The following is a 12,901-nucleotide window of genomic DNA, read 5'->3' on the forward strand; positions in this document are numbered from 1 at the left end:
TGATCGAACAGAGGTAAAATACTTGGGATATTGCATTAACCAAACTGGGGTCGCCATGGATTCAGATAAAGTGAAAGCTACACTGGATTGGCCGTCTCCCTCTTCCATCAAAGAAACTCAGGCGGTCATTCTGACCGCGGCGGGCGGCGGTCGCCGCCCGCCATGCGGTCACCGGTCGCCGCCCGCCATGCGGTCACCGCCATATGGCTGCTCCGCGGTCAGGAGACCGCGGATGCCATTCTGGCTTTCCCGCTGGGCCGGCGGGCGACCGCCAAAGGCCGCCCGCCGGCCCAGCGGGAAAGCCCCTGCAACATAGATGCCGGCTCCGAATGGAGCTGGCGGTGTTGCAGGGGTGCGACGGGTGCAGTAGCACCCGTTGTGATTTTCACTGTCTGCAAAGCAGACAGTGAAAATCTTCATGGGGCCCTGTTAGGGGGCCCCTGCACTGCCCATGACTGTGGCATGGGCAGTGCAGGGGCCCCCAGGGGCCCCACGACACCCGTTCCCGCCATCCTGGTTCTGGCGGTGTAAACCGCCAGAAACAGGCTGGCGGGAAGGGGGTCGGAATCCCCATGGAGGCGCTGCAAGCAGCGCCGCCATGGAGGATTCCCTGGGCCAGGGGAAAACCGGCGGGAAACCGCTGGTTCCCCTTTTCTGACCGTGGCTTTACCGCCGCGGTCGGAATGGCCCTGGAAGCACCGCCAGCCTGTTGACGGTGCATCCGTGGTCCCCGGCCCTGGCTGTCATGGACCGCCAGGGTCGGAATGACCCCCTCAGTGTTTTTTGGGATTGGCCAATTTCTATCGACAATTTATAGCGGACTTTGCCCAGAGAACCAGTTACATTAATCAAACCCTTAAAAAAGACAATCTAAAGAAGGGCTTTTGTTGGACACAAGACGCAGAGTTAGCCTTTCAAGACTTAAAGAAAGCCTTCATTCAAGCTCCCATTTTACGGCACCCAGACACCAGCAAACAGTTCATCGTTGTCGCAGATGCCTCCGAAAGAGCCATAGGGGCTGCTTTACTGCAAAAACAAGACGATGATGAGTTAGAGCACCCTGTATTCTACCTTTCACACATCTTATCCGATTCAGAGCGGAACTATTCAGTGTTAGAACGAGAGTTACTCGCCTTGAAGACCGCATGCATGGAATGGAGACACTTCCTGATGGGCTCGAAAGAACCCTTTGAAGCCCGGACAGATCACCGAAACTTACAATGCTTGAGAAACTTTCAGTGTCAGAATAGCCGGCAGGCTCGATGGGCTTTCTTTTTCAGTCAATATGACTTTTATATCACATACATCCCTGGTTCTCAGAATATCCTGGCTGATGCCTTGTCTCGGCCTTACCCTGAGTGTAGCGATTCTCCTACAGAATCTATTTGAAAGTAACAAGATCATAGGTTTAGAACAGACATTTCTAGATCAGGTCAAGTCCGAATATTCCCGTCTAGGAAGTACAGAGCTGAATAAGTTGCGCCCGCAACTTCATATAGATCAAGGATACTATTACCATAATAAGGCCATGTTCTTACCCACTAAGTTAGTACAGACTGAAGCCTTACGTATGTGCCATGATTCCCCCATCGCAGGTCATCGCGGAATGAAAGCTACCCAAGAGCTTCTGCTCCGCTCCTTCTGGTGGCCAACTCTCAAGGCGGATACTCAAGACTATGTATCATCCTGTCCTATATGTGCTCAAGCTAAGACGCCCCTTACTAAACCAGTAGGATTACTTCGCTCATTACCTGTTCCCCCAGGTCCATGGCACACTATCTCCACTGATTTTATATGCTCTTTACCCTCTTCAGTGGAAAATCAAGTAATTATGGTAACCGTTGACTCCTTCACTAAAATGGCTCATTTCACGGCATTAAGAAAGTTACCAACGGCAAAGAAATTAAGCCAAATCTTTACACAAGAAATCTTTCGACTTCATGGATTACCTCAGGTCATTATCTCGGATCGGGGTCCTCCATATATCTCCTGCTTCTGGAAACAGTTCTGTAAGACCCTGGGGATAGAAGTGGCCTTATCATCAGGGTTCCATCCTCAAACTAATGGACAGACAGAACGACTAAATCAAGGCCTCGAACAATATTTACGCAGCTCCTGCAATGCTACGCAGAGCAATTGGTCAACCTATTTACCACTTGCAGAATTCTCCTACAACAACTCAATACACAGTGCCTCGAAAGTCTCCCCTTTCTATGGATCTTATGGTTTCCATCCTAATGCCTTTCCAATGCCCCTGAAAGATATTTCCAATCTTCCGGCCATCTCCTCCTATGTTCGGCAGCTACGGGGTGTCCAACGTGTTATCCATTCCAACCTTGTGGCCACTAAGTCACGCATGAAAGGAATGGCTGATAAAAGACGTTGTGAGGCTCCACAATATCAGGTCCACGATAAGGTTTGGCTTTCCTCTAGATTTTTACCTCTCCGACTTACCCAGAACAAATTTAAGCCTCGTTATTATGGTCCATTCCTGATTCTCCGGAAGATTAATCCAGTTTCTGTGCGTCTTCGTTTACCCCAGACATGGAAGATTCATCCTGTGTTCCATGTCTCACAACTTAAACCTTACCTTCCTGATCCTTATCACAGACAATTGTCCTATCCTCCCCCTCTACTGATTGATGACGTACCCGAATCCGAGGTCCAGGAAATCTGTGACTCTCGGTTTTTCCATGGGCGCCTTCAATATCTTGTTCATTGGAAAGGTTACCCTATGAGTGAGTGTTCCTGGGAAGATGCCCCTGCAGGAACCGGGGCCGTTCACCACCTCTCACCAACCTCGACGGTAAGCCCAGGGTAAATCGTGACAGACATAGGTATGTTGACATTACAAATGAAAGCTTTTTGACACTGTAATTGCTAATACACTATTCTGAAATCACAGACAGAGTCCAGATTGTTTTGTGCTTCAAGGGTGTTTATTTAAGTGCAACATATTGGAGGGGGTAGCAAAATGGTGAAGGGTGATGATGGAGGAATGTTCATGGCAGAGTCCAGTCTATTAGTCTCACAGGTGCATTGCCCAGATGGGCATAGGAAGTGGAGCTGGGGCTGTTTAAGGATGGACAGGGTGACAAAGTGGGACAGAAGGATGACATTCAGGGTGGTCTCATTTCTTGGCGGGGGTCTTGGCATCGTTCTCTGTCTTTGTCCTGGATCTCAGGGACGGTTTGTGGGGTGGTTCTCCCTCTGCAGGGGGTGGGGTGGTGGTGTGGTGGTCCTGTGGTGGTGCCTCCTGTCCACTAGCACCGGCGGAGGTGGTGGGCAGTTCATCGTCCATGCTAGTGTCAGGGGCCCCTTGTTGTGCCACAGTGTCCCTCCTGGGGTTGAGTACTTCCTTCAGCACCCCTACGATGGTGCCCAGGGTGGAATTGATGGCTTTGACTTCCTCCCTGAAGCCCAAATACTGTTCCTCCGGCAGCCGCTGGGTCTCCTGAAACTTGGCCAGTACCATTGCCATCGTCTCCTGGGAGTGGTGGTAGGCTCCCATGATGTTGGAGAGGGCCTCGTGGAGAGTGGGCTCCCTGGGCCTGTCCTCCCCCTGTCGCACAGCAGCCCTCCCAGTTCCCCTGTGTTCCTGGGCCTCCGTCCCCTGGACCGTGTGCCCACTGCCACTGCCCCCAGGTCCCTGTTGTTGTTGGGGTGGTGGGTTAGCCTGGGTTCTGTTTAATAGTGGACACACTGCTGATTGACGTGTCCTGGGGACAGAGGTATGGGCCCGCTGGGTGGGTGGTGTGCTGGTGTTTCCAGAGGGGGGAAGCTCTGTAGTTGCCTGTGACTGTGTGATGGGAACCGACTGTCCCGAGGTCCCCGATGGGCCGGGCTGGTCATCTAGATCCAGTTGGACAGAGGTGCTGTCATCACTGTGGGCCTCTTCTGTTGGTGGTGTGGACATGTGTGGACCCTCCTGTCCAGTGACGTTGGATAGGGGTCCTGCAGGGGTATAAAAGGATGTTTATTACATCTGTGTGTGGCATGGTGTGCAATGGTTGGGTGACCGTGTCCCCCAGTGCTTGCATTCCTGTGTGGGACCTTGTGTGATGATGGTTTAGGGGGGTGTATGGGTATGTGCAGTGGTCATGCTTTGGTGATGGGTGTCCATGCTTTGTTGTTGCATGCAGGGCTTGGTGTTGGGGTGTGTGGGTTGTGATAGTGGAACATTTGTGAGGAGTGGAAATGATGGGGGTGAGGGTGGGGGTATGTGATGGCATGCAGGTAGGGTGGGGGATGTAATAGTTAAGATTTAACTTACCAGAGTCCATTCCTCCTGCTACTCCTGCGGGGCCCTCAGGATGCAGAATCGCCAAGACTTGCTCCTCCCATGTTGTTAGTTGTGGGGGAGGAGGTGGGGGTCCGCGGCCAGTCCGCTGAAACGCAAGGTGGTGTCTTGAGACCACGGAACGCACCTTCCCCCGTAGGTCGTTTCACCTCTTCCTGATGTCATCCCGATTTCTTGGGTGCTGTCCCACTGCGTTGACCCTGTCCACTATTCTTCACCATAGCTCCATCTTCTTTGCAATGGAGGTGTGCTGCACCTGTGATCCGAATGGCTGTGGCTCTACCTGGACGATTTCCTCCACCATGACTCTGAGCTCCTCCTCCGAGAACTTGGGGTGTCTTTGCTGTGCCATGGGGTGGTGTGGGTGATATTTGGGGTGGTGTGTGTGGTGATAAGTGTGCTGATATGTAGTGAGGTGTTGTGTGAGGTGCGTGGAAGTTATGTGGGTGATTTTGTTGTGTGCCTGTGAATGCCAGTATTGTTGATGGTGGTGTCTCTCTCTGTGCTTCTTTCTCAATTGTGGTCGTAGGGGTTTGTGGGTGATGTGTGTTTTATATTGTATTGGGTGTGTGGGAGTGGTGTGTGTATGTGTATCAGGTGTGTGTATTTCGAATTGTCCAATGTGGCTGTGTTTTGTATGTGTGTGTGTATTTTGAGCGCAGCGGTATGTACCGCCAATGGAATACCGCGGTTGAAAGACCGCAGCGTGGATTCGTGTTTCGTGATAGTGTGGGCGTATTTCTGTTGGCGTGATGGTGGAGGTTTTGTTTTTGCCAGTTTAGCACTGACCTTTGGTGTGGCAGACTTGTGTGGGTGTCTGAATTTTGGCGGATTCCGTGTTGTGGGTCATAATGGCTGTGGGGGATTTTCGCGGCCATGGCGGTGTGTTGGCGGTCTTCTGCACGGCGGTAAGCAGCTTTTACCGCCACTGTTGTAATGACAGCCATAGTAATGTGCTTTATATGTCCTGACAGTGGAGTATTGATACATTTATTTTTCACTGTTGCAAGGCCTGTCCCTCGCATAGGTTAACATGGGGGGCTACCTTTAAATCTGATTAAAGTGTAGATTCCCTTTGGGAGCAGATGAACATGTGGAGTTTGGGGTCTCTGAGCTCACAATTTGAAAATACATCTTTTAGTGAAGTTGATTTTAAGATTGTGTGTTTGAAAATGCCCCTTTTAGAAAGTGAGCATTTGCTTGCTTATACCATTTCTGTGACTCTGCCTGTTTATGGATTCCCTGTCTGGGTCAGTTTGACAGTTGGACTGGTTGCACCTTACACTAGACAGTGACACAAAGGGAGCAGGGGTGTAGCCTGCATATCCTGATGAGCCATCTGTGCTAGGAGGGAGGGAGGAGTAGTCACTCATACCAGAAAGGGCTGTGCCTGCCCTCACACAATGTAGTCTCCAACCCCCTGGTGAGTGTCTGGGGTCTAGCCTGTGCAAGGCAGGATTTCACATTCAAAAGAGACTTTACTTTGAAGTAGGCCTACTTCAAAGGAGAAATTGGGTATAAGAAGGGCACCCAAAACCACATACTTTAGAACACTTCTGGAAACAAGATGAACCTCTGCCTGGAGAAGAGCTGAAGAGCTGAGTAAGAAGAGCTGCCCTGCCAGTGACTGTGCTTTGTGGAGCTATCCTGCAGTTGCTGCTTCTGTCAGAGTAAGAAGGCAAAGACTGGACTTTGTGTGCCTTCTACCTTGAGAAGAACTCTCCAAGGGCTTGATTTAAAGGTTGCCTCCTGATGTTTGAAGTCTCAGGGACAGCAAAGGCTTCTCTTTGCCAGCACCTGGAGTCTCTGGAGAGACTCCTACTCTGCTTTGTGGTGCCCATCCAGTTCCTGGGACCCTAAAAGAAGAAGCTGGCAGCCTAAGAGGAAGAAATCCACGTACAGAGCGCTGTGCGGGGAAAAGATCGACACAACTCCGATCTGCGGCTGAAGAAACGATACGCCACCAGCTCCTTGACTGAAAATCAACACTCGCCAGAAACACAACCAAAGAATCGACGCACGGAGCAGGAGAAATGACATGCAGCATCACTGATCGAGGCCGGGAGATCTCAACCCGCGCTGTGTGGTTTTCAGATCATCGTGCGGCTGGATTTCTGACGAAAATACCACGGGCGGGTAAAAACAACGCAATGGCTCCCCGAACCCAAGAGTCCTGACTGGATCGATGCATCACTCTCCTGCAGAGAGAAGGAACAATGCGCCCCGACCTGACAAAAGGAGAAACAACGCAAGGTCCTGCTCGTGAGTGGATCGATGCATCGCCAGCCCTTTTTGACACACACTCACCCGTTTGTTTGTTTTTTGACGCACCCAAGTTACATTTTCATGATAACAATGTTAGTGTGTGTTTAAAACTAGTTAAAGACTCTTTTTGATTTTTCATTAATAACTTGACTTGTGTATTGTGGGTTTTTGTCGTTTTGGTCTTGTTTTGTTTAGATACATTTTTTCTATTTTTCTAAACTGGAGTTGTGTCATTTTGTAGTGTTTTCATTAAGTCACTGTATGTGTTGGTACAAATACTTTACACCTAGCACTCTGAAGTTAAGACTACTGCTCTGCCAAGCTACCAAGGGTGTAAGCATGGGTTAGCTGAGGCTGATTCTCTTTTACCCTGAGTAGAGTGAGGGTCCTTGCTTGAGCAGGGGGCAACCTGACTGTCAACCAAAGACCCCATTTCTAACATCTGCCAATACCCAGAAGTAAGATCAAATGTACTTAGGTATTTGGCAGCTCCCAACCGGTCAATGAGCTCATCAGCTTGGGGGATGGGGTACGCGTCAGTCTTGGTGACTTCAGTGAGTCTCTGATAATCCACACAGAACCTGAGTTTTTGAGTGGCACCAGGATCAGTAGGCTTTGGGACCAACACCGTCTTTAATGTTAGCCCTTACTCTCTCAGTCACTGTGTAAACTTTGTGTTTAACAGGAGGACTGTCTCTAGTGTCCACATCATGTGTACACAAGTGTGTGACTTCTGGGATCAGAGAGAACAGTGAGGCGAACTGACACAACATGTGGCAACAGTCCCTCTGTTGCTCTGGGGTCAGGGCGGGAGAGAGGATCACTCCCTCCACAGACCCTTCTTTTTCTCCAATGGACAGGAGGTCAGGAAGGGGCTCACTCTCTTCCTCCATGCCATCATCTGTTGCTAGGAGCATGGACAGTGCAGCCTGCTCAAATTGTGGCTTGAGCCGGTTCACATGCAGGACCCTTAAAAGGTTCCTGGGAGTCCACAAGTCCACGAGGTAGTGCGCTCCACCACCTCAAATGGACCAGTCCTCTTGTCCTGGTGCGCCCTAGACTCCACTTTCGCCATTACCCACCATTTTTGTCCAGGCTGAAACTCAACCAGAGTGGCTTTCTGTTCCTAATAGCAGTTCATGTCTTCCTGGCTTGCTTTTAGGTTCTCATGTGAGAGACCCCTGAAGCAGGCAGTCTGGTTTCTCAGAGCCAACATGTAACTGAATACATCCTGCAGGGGTTTACTAGGGTCTTTCTCCAAAGCCTCCTTGACCAGACTCAAAGTTCCCCCTACAGGGTAGGCATATAACAGCTCCAAAGGAGTAAATCCAAGCCCTTTTTAATGCACCTCCCTGTAGGGGAACTGTGACTGGCTAGAGCCTGCGCGCCCGCACATGACTATCACTTGTGCTGACTCTGCCCCTGTTGCTCCGAAGCTTCCTGGTCATGCTGCCTGTGATTGGTCAATCGTTCCACAGCAGCGGGACGCCAGCAGGTCAAATATACCAGAGTCAGCACTTTCAGCGTTGAGAGGTGGAAAGGAGAGAGACGAGGAGCAGAGCTCGACGGTGAACCAGCCCCGAAGGTACCATCCGGGTATTGGAAGAGGAACTGGGAGGCGGTTCCGAGAAGACCCTGTTCCAGGCGACCGGGAGGCCGAACTACAGCATCCCGCCAAGCTCCAGGAGAAGCGTGGCCATTCAGGTGCGTGGGACTACGTCCCTGAGTGACTGTAAATAAGAGAGAGAGAGAGAAAGGAGTGGAGGGAAAAGGGTAACACAGGGAAAAGGGAGGAGGGAATAGACAATCACAGAGGAAACAGGAAGGCACGAGCACTAGGGAAACAGGAGGGGAAAGTGGAAAAACCCAAACGAGGAGCAGGGAGAAACACTAAAACTTACCAACAGATACCGTAGACCGCCATTACCATTAATGGGGTCGCCGAAGCCCAAGTACAGAAACTGCTGAATACTAAGGAAAAACAGAAAGACAAGAAAGATTAGGAATCGGAAAAGTACGAAAACAGAAGAGAAGTACTGGCTAACCTGAGAAAAGGAGAGTAATGTAATATTGACAAACAGAAAGACAGGAAAGATAACGATATTGTGTAAGAAAGAGATATCATTAAAAGATCACTTACAGCTCTTGTTCTTTTCTCTCCACATGCACTTCCCGGGGGAAAGTCCTGTGAACAAGAAAGAGAGAGAAGGTCGAGTATTGTTATTAGCCTATCCGGCCTTAACAATAATCACACAATAGATATCAATCCCTCGAACTCAATAAAAATCACATTAAATAAAACATCTCAATAAAAGGAACTATGCTTGAATTTTTGATTTAACATGTGCCAAAATGTATCCAATTTACCATGCATTATGGTAAAACCTGATTTGACCATAATTTACATAAAAACTTAACTTATTCTAGAAAAACATTATGAGTCTAATATTTGAAATGTCTTATTATGGGACGAGTCATTTGGGGCTTTGCATTGCCTTCCAGCCATTTAATAAAAGCCGGAGGCCTAACCCAGTTTACACTACCCTGCACCGATTTCCCAAGCTAAATAGGTACGGGATAACATAGGCTATTGTGCCTGTGCCAACTGTAGGTGCATTGATAGACGTAATTTCCATGCTTCCAAGATATAGGTTGAGACCTTTGTCACAATGTATTTCTCATCTGAACCCATACATAGCGCTTCCGCCTCCTTGCACTTCCTAACTCCGGAAGTTCTGAAAAGTGGACGAAGGTACAATTTACGGAGTCTGAGCGTAAAGTGGCATAGTAAAAGGAAGTGGGAAAGTGTTTCCGGACCACCATGAAGGCATGGACAACATTCTAAACTACTCGGAGGAGCGGATTGCCATCTGTTGACCACCGCTGTCACTGGTAGTGTGCCCATACGGAATTTAAAGTAGAGAGCCCTTTTTTCCTCCGGATAAATACTGTCTATGAATAATGCTGGTTTAAGCTCTTGGTTAAACAAAATATACCGCTTGAATAAAGGGCTAAATGACTCGCACATAATCTCTGTCTTTCGCTCCCAATATGCCTTTTTTATGACAGCTAGACTAGGCCTTTTGATTTTTTCTGGATGGAGCCAAAAGTCATCCTGGCCGATAGCAGCCAGGATAGTTGAGATATGTTTGAACCAGGGCAGTTTCCGATGGTTTTGCAGCTTCATGATATCCTTAAGTACGTCTCTGAATGGTTTAAGAGCCTCTTTTGTCCAAATAGGGATCCAGTATCTTACTGGAGCTAGAGCGATGTAGTCCTCAACCTTTCTCATCTGTAGATCAATTCTTATTGCGTTCATTGGTGTAGCATTACCTAGACAAAGTAATTGGCGTAAAAATTTGTTCTCGGTTACTTGTATTGATGGAATCTTTCTGAATCCCCAGATCTCTGCGCTGTAAAGTGCTGCGGCTCTTGCTTTTGTTTTGTATGCAAGCAGTGCGGAGCTCACGGAGTGATTGCCTGTAGCCTTTGCAAATCTGAGTACTGCTCCGGCTTGTTGGGCCAAGGAAATTCTGCTTTTGTAGATTTGTGGTTTCCATGTCTGTTTTTCATCTAATCTGCAGCCCAGGTAATCATAGGTGGCCACTCGGGCCAAAGGCTTATTATTTACCCTAAAAGTCGATTGCAACGTCTGTTTTTGGTTGAGAATCATAAACTTTGTTTTCCCCTCATTGATTACCATGCTCCTTGAGGTACAGAAAGATTCGAAGCCCCTAAGTAGACCATGCATTGCTATCTCTGTTCTTGCCAGTAATACGGCGTCATCAGCAAAGAGCAAGATAGGTATACTTTCATTGGCTAGTTTTGGCACGTCCAGATTTAATTCCTTCAAAACTTGACTTACTTTATTTATATAACAATTGAATAAGGTTGGGGCCAAAACACAGCCTTGTTTTACACCTCGCTCAATTGGAATTTTGGCCGTATAATCATTTCTCGTAGAATATCTGACCCTGGCAGTGTATCCTGTATGCAATAGAATTAGCAGCCTTAAGATTTTTCCCTGTATGCCCATGTCCGACAATAGCTGCCATAATGTTTGGCGATTTACGCTCTCGAAGGCTGTTTGGAGATCCACAAAGACCAGGTATAATGGACAGTTTTTAAGGGTGGCGTATTTAGCACAGATCATGTTTAGCTTAAAAAGTTGGTCTGTTGTACTTTGGCCTCTCCTAAAACCAGCTTGGTGTGTTGATATTAAATCTCCGTCCTCTAGCCATTGGTCTAGACGCGACTGAATCAATTTGGCAAAGATCTTTCCAACACTATCAAGCAGTGAGATAGGTCTATAATTGCTCACCATGTCCCGAGGCCCTTTTTTGTGAATTGGAACGATTATTGATTCCTTCCAAGAAGGAGGGATTACCTCGTAATGCCAAACACTGTTGAATAGACGGGCTAGAGCAGGTAACCATAACGTTAGCTGGTTACGGTAAGCATCTGAAGGGATGCCATCTGGGCCTGCAGCCTTATGCGGCTTTTGAAGGAGGATAACTTGTTTAATCTCTTTTTCACTGAATTCCGGTATTAACTTCATTGCACGTGGAATGACGTGGGCTACTTGCGTGGAATTTGTGCTGGAAAATTCGTTAGAGACTAGTGCATTCTGGGTTCCGTTTACCGATCTAAAAAGACAATTTGAAGATGCTGCATGGGTCTTTTGAAGAGGAAATACTTTGCTTAATCTTTGATTTCTGCCTCCCAGCCCTTGAGTGAGGATGTTTGGGTTAATGGTCATCCCTGGTTCTGTCTTGGCCACTTCCTGATACAAGGCAGTAAAGTGCTTTACCCAAAGTTGAGGGTTAATATTAAGTTCTAGGTTTTTCGGGGGGCCTTCGCATCCCCACCTGACTATCTCCCAAAACTTTTTGGGGTTCCCTGCCGTTATTACTTGCAGTAAAGTTTTCCAAAGTTTATGTGGAAATATCTTCCTTTTGTATCTTAATAATTTTTTGTACTGTTGCCTACATCCATGAAAATGTTGCTCGTTGGAATCATTCAAGTGCCGGTTCTTCAGTGCTTGTGATAAGGTCTTTTTTAGCTTTAAACACTCTTCATCGAACCAGCCCTCCATCATTTTAGGATTGATTTGAGGATGCTTGATCTTTTCCTTTTTTGTTTGCAGTAACAGATTATTAAAGTTATGCAGGAGGGGTATAGCGTCATTATCTGATGGGTTTAAGAACGTGCTAAGTAATGACAACCAGGTTTGGCTGGGAACACTCATATAAGGTTCATCCTCATTTGACCTTAATATGTTTTTCCTGTTTGGTCTCATAGTTATTGTTAGGCTATTTCCGTTGAATGGAGACTCCGCCTTCCCTGGGCTCGCGTCCGGATGGACTATCTCCATTAGCAGTGGATCGTGATCACTCTCGATTCTGTCCCTTATTTCCATATCGATGGCATAATGCCAGGCTTCGATGTTTATTGCCATATAGTCAATTATGCTTTGCCTTTTTCCAGTTCGAAAGGTAGATTTAAAGGTTTTATCTGACTTTGTTCTCCCATTTAATGTGCGAAGTCCTCCTTCTATTAATGCTTCAAAGATTAATTCTCCTTTCTTGGAGTCATTACAGCGTTGGATAAGAGGCGTTGGGATATTCCAAGCATAATCTTCCTCTGCTACTTGTTCGTCCCAGAGGATAGAATGAGGTTTAGTGTTGAAGTCACCACATATCAATAAAAAGGTTTTACAAGGTTGGAGAGAGCGATTGTTCGTGTGACCTGGTACTGGGTTCCTCCGATCCATGGTTCTTTTGTTTAGGATATGTTCTTTAAGGAGCCGCACCCCTGGCATAACTTGAGCCCGGCTGATAGGTGGGAAGTACACATTTACTATTTCGAGTGACCATTCCTCGTATTTGACTGCGAGCGTCTGGATTCCCTTGCTTTGTACGGTGTGAGTTACTACGGAGTTCCTCAGTAATGAAGTTCTAATCCAAATACTCAGACCTCCCGAGGGTCTTCCTTTTTTTTGCTTAATTGCAGGTGAGTGGAAGGTGGCGAACCCGTCTAGGTCAATAGCATGAGTAGACCAAGTTTCTTGGAAGCAGCTGATGTCTTGTTTTTTAATAAATTCAACCCAGTCTTTATCTTCCATTTTGTTTTTTAAACCTGCTATGTTCCAGCTTAGAATTTTTAATATGGGACTGATTTTATTTTTTATGTTCGAGTTATCCATTTTTTGCTACGAGCTTTTAAATGATTGCTCTTTGCAATTCTGTAACTGTGGGGGATTACCCCTACTGTTTCTAGGGGAATTAGCTACCAGGCAGAACCTCATATTACTCAAGTTTGTTCGTTCAGGGAGTT

This window comes from Pleurodeles waltl, chromosome 5 (assembly GCF_031143425.1).
Source record: "Pleurodeles waltl isolate 20211129_DDA chromosome 5, aPleWal1.hap1.20221129, whole genome shotgun sequence".
Taxonomy (NCBI): domain Eukaryota; kingdom Metazoa; phylum Chordata; class Amphibia; order Caudata; family Salamandridae; genus Pleurodeles; species Pleurodeles waltl.